The 4253-nt window shown below is 56.7% G+C and overlaps 1 long non-coding RNA gene across 1 annotated transcript; it reads right to left on the reverse strand.

Moving 5' to 3' along the window:
• Nucleotides 1-2685: 2685 nt before the first annotated feature.
• Nucleotides 2686-3477, reverse strand: LOC113913869. The gene is made up of 3 exons (XR_003517285.2): nt 3347-3477; nt 3084-3153; nt 2686-2962 (listed from the first exon to the last, which is right to left on the reverse strand). It is a non-coding gene; the product is annotated as an uncharacterized LOC113913869 (long non-coding RNA).
• Between the last annotated feature and the right edge of the window lie 776 nt (nt 3478-4253).

Raw genomic sequence — 4253 nt, forward strand, 5'->3', positions numbered from 1 at the left:
GGGCCCAGCAACCACAAACACAAGCCCATTGCCTTCCAGGGGCAGAGGGGGATTTGGATTCCTGGCTTGGGACTGCTTCAAGTTGTCCCTGTCCAAAACCACCGCCAGACTTGCTAGCAAAGAGAAGTGGACACCAATCCCGCAGGCCCCACGGGTGGTCTCAGAAACGGTGGGGGGAGAGTCAAGCGTGGAGGACTGTATTCATGCCAAGCCCATAAGGCTCATCCCCCAGGAGACCTGAGCTGGGTGCGGGGTGGAGGGGACTCAGCGTGGCCGATGTGTGAAGTGGACAGAGTGGGGGCTAGGCCACAGGGGTTGCGGTGCTGGCAGTAGTGAGAGGGTCCAGCCTGGGAGGCAGAGGCCCACCTGCCTAGGACAAACAGGACACCGACTCACGGCTGCCCACGGCTGCCCCGGCGGGGGGCTCAGGCCTCTGTCTGCAGAACAGAGGCCTTAACAGCCAAGCACCTGGGGAGGTCCCACCTACCTGATACCAGCCATCTCAGAACGGGGCCACAGCCTGAGCGTGGGAGAAAGTCACGGGAGAAAGGAGGGAAGGCAAGAGGGACCAAGTCTCAGCAGCAGAAAGAAGCAAAAGCTGGTTTCTGGCTCACGCAACGTGCCCATCACACACCTGCGCAGGACAGGACAGTCGCTCTTGCAAGCAGGGACAGGCCACCTGGGTCGGACACCCGTTCCAGCTTTGACCTTCCTGCCCCTGGCATCTCACTCAGCATCATTACTGAGGGCTTCTCGAGTGTTTGCTTCCCCGGGCTGCAGTCCCACGTAACATCGGGCAGACCAAGGGACCCACTCTATAGCAAGGAAGGATAGGCTCACGGTCCCCGGGATGCACTGGGCGTGTCACAAACCACATCAAGCAGGGAGCAGGAGACTGGCCTGTTGGCAACACAGCCCCGGGCTGCCAGGGAGCCGCCGGGCCCCAGGTCCACCCTTTCCCAGCCCACATCCAGTGACCGGTGGACTCAAAAGTGAAAAGAACCTTGGCTCGGACATCTTCGGGTCATGCCAGCTTCTGAAGGTCCTGCGGGGCCCTGGGTGGGTCGTGGGGAGCCTCCCTGAGGCTTGCGGGTTGTCCTCTCCTGAGCATCGCCCCTGGGGTACTTGCAGGGGGCAGGCACTCCACGGAGACCTCTGGGGGCCAGCACTCAGATACCAAGCTCTCATTTATTGAGGGCGTCCTGGGTGCCCCAGCTGGCAGATGGAGCACTGAGGCACAGGACAGCCCAGTGATTCCCCGAGCCCGCCCCTCCCCGCCCCGGCAGGAGCAGGGTGGCCCGGGTTCCAGCTGCCCCCTCCCGGTGCCCTCCTGCCTTCAGGCCTGAGGGCTGCTGCCCGGCCCCCTGCCCTGAGTGTCCCCAAGCAAAGTTCATGGGCAGGGTGTTCAGGGGGCCCTTTGGGAGCTGTCACCCCAACCCACGTGGCTTTCTTCTTCTTCTGTGTTGGCAAAGGCACATGGACATCCTGACGTCGAAGCTAAAATGGGCCTCCGTTTTCACCAGGAAAGGTTTGAATGTTCCATTTTTTTCCTGTCCTTTATTCGTGCACTTCCTGACATGCAATCAGAGGGGATTGTGTTCAGGAATGGACAATTGCCTTCCAGTGAAAGAAGCCTTGCTGCCCACCCAGGAGGAGGTGCCCTGGGGTCGGGACTAACTGGGGATGATGGGGGCTCCAGCGCCCCTTTGTTCAAAAATGATCAGGGATCTCAGGACAGTGGGAGCACCCCCAGAGAACCCCCGCAGAGCAGGAACCCCCCACACACACACACAGCTCTCCTGAGCAAGGCCTTGTGCTGTGCTCCCTGGGGAAGCCGGCCTGGCCCATGGCAGCGGGAGGAGGGCGGGCACTGTGGGCAGGCCCTTCCCCTCTCTGGGCTCCGTTCCCACGCTGTAGAGAGGGGCGCGGCGGGCGGAGGGAGGACAGTGCTGCCCGCGGTGTGTAGTGGCCGAGAGTCAGCCTGGTCCAATCCTGTCCAGGACTGTCGCCGCCCAGGGGGGTCCGCTCCTGGGGTGCCCAGACCCTGGCTGGAATAACCCCACAAGGAAAGTCATGCTCTTGCTGTGGTTGCCTGGGGCAGGGTAGATGAAGGGGCACCAGGCCCACTTGGGGAGTGGGGAGGCCACAATGGAGTCCCGGCCACGTGGCCGTGGACCATCCCAGCGCGCTCTCCAGGACTGTGGAGGGAACAAAGGAAAGAACAAAGGATACAAAATGGCTCGACGCTTAGGAATGGAGTCCCACTGTTCATACATTCATTCGTTCGTTCATTCATTCATTCATTCATTCAGCGAAGGCACACTGAGCATGCCCCATGTACCAGCGTTTGTGCTGAAGCCACAACCTCAGGCAGAGGTGCTGGGACCACCGATCCGATGCCCCCACCCTCCCGACACCCTCTGTGCTGAGCGGCTTCAGCGAGTGCCCAGCTGCCTCTGCCCCCCTAACGCCCTCACGTGCTTCCTATGAGCCTGGATGCGAAGTTGTCTGGACAGTCCTCCCCTGAGTGCCCCCACCCCAAGTGCCCTACTCCCTGCCCCTGGCTCTGCCCTCTTGCTCCCACTCTTCAAATCCCGCTGACTGCTTCCATGTCACTGTCCCACACCCTCGGCCGGGGGCAGGCCACCATCCTCTCTGCAGGGACAAGACAGAACCCCTCTCCTGATTCCTTCCAGGCTCACGTCCCTCCTCGGGGCCTCCACCGGCCCCTGGCGTCACCAAGACAGAGCCCAGCTCCCTGCTCTGGACCAGACCTTCCATACAGCGGACCCTCCTTTCTCTGCTTGGTCACAAGGACCCACTTGTGGTCCCCAGTGCACAAAGGAATCAATTCCTAAAGATGACAGACTCAACTGTGAAGGTTTAAGAAGCCACGTAAAGAAATATCTTCAAACATCGGACTAGGCAAGGAGTTCTTAAACAGGATACAAGAAAGTGCCCACTGTAAAAGGAAATATGTATAAATTAAACTATAGGAAGACTATTATGAAATTCTGCTCATCACATGACACAAATAAGGAAGTGAAAACACTGCAATACAAAAGTCTGACAAATGCTCATACCTGCAATATGCAAAGAGCTCCTCCAAGTCAATGACAAGTAAGGAAGAACGGGCAGCAGGTTCGACGCCCACTTTATAACACGGGTGTCCAAACCGCCAACATGCATGTGAAAAAGTGTTCGATCTTATTAGTTGTCAGGGAAATTCAATTCAAAACCACAGCGAGACACTGTGTGCACTCGTCAGAATGGCTAAAATGAAAATGAACATAAAGACAGACAATACCGAGTGTGGGAGATGAAATGGAACATCTAGAACACTCACATGGAGCCGGGGTGGGGGGTGGTGCACACAGTGGCCGATTTGGAACGCTGTCTTGTCCAGTCCGAAGAAGCTGAGCACATGATGACCTACGGGCTAGCGGTTCCAACCCTATGCGTCCGCCCTGCATAAACGTTTCCCTGTGTTCACAGAAAGACACACACATGGTTGTTGGTAGCTGCACTACTCCCAGTAAATTCCACCTAGAAATAACCCGAATGGCCGTCAGGAAAGGAATGAAGGCATAACCTGTGGCATGTTTGCACAAATGAATACCGTGTAGCCACGAGAACGGACGACCCGCAGGTACGCGCACCAGTGCGTAACACTGAGTGGAAGACGTCAGACTCGGAAGGACAGCTGCTGTATCTTTTTTTTTTTTTAACTATTTTTGAACCGTTCTTCTCACAAAGGTATTTTTATTTTTTATTTATTTATTTTAAAGATTTTATTTATTTATTTGACAGAGAGAGAGAGACAGGAGAGAGGGAACACAAGCAGGAGGAGTGGGAGAGGGAGAAGCTGGCTCCCCACTGAGCGGGGAGCCCGATGCGGGGCTCGATCCCAGGACCCTGGGATCATGACCTGAGCTGAAGGCAGACGCTTAATGACCGAGCCACCCAGGCGCCCCTAGATGCTGTATCTTAAAAACAGGTTAAGTCAGCCACAGGATGAAAGGTCAGGAAGGCGGTCAGCACTGGGGCAGACAAAAGACTCCAAGGGTTGAGCACGGGGCAGAGCTTCTCAAGATGTTTTGTTTCTTCGTCTGGGGATGAGCTGGGTGCATGGGATTAGCTGGCAAAAATTTGGTGAGCAGTGCACTCGGGACTGGCCGATTTTCGGTGAGCTTGAGTTACCCTGCTGATAAATAGATGCCTTCCTGGCTTTCTGTCTCAGTTCATGCAACAAC

The sequence above is a fragment of the Zalophus californianus genome, chromosome 11, assembly GCF_009762305.2.
Source record: "Zalophus californianus isolate mZalCal1 chromosome 11, mZalCal1.pri.v2, whole genome shotgun sequence".
NCBI classification, from domain to species: domain Eukaryota; kingdom Metazoa; phylum Chordata; class Mammalia; order Carnivora; family Otariidae; genus Zalophus; species Zalophus californianus.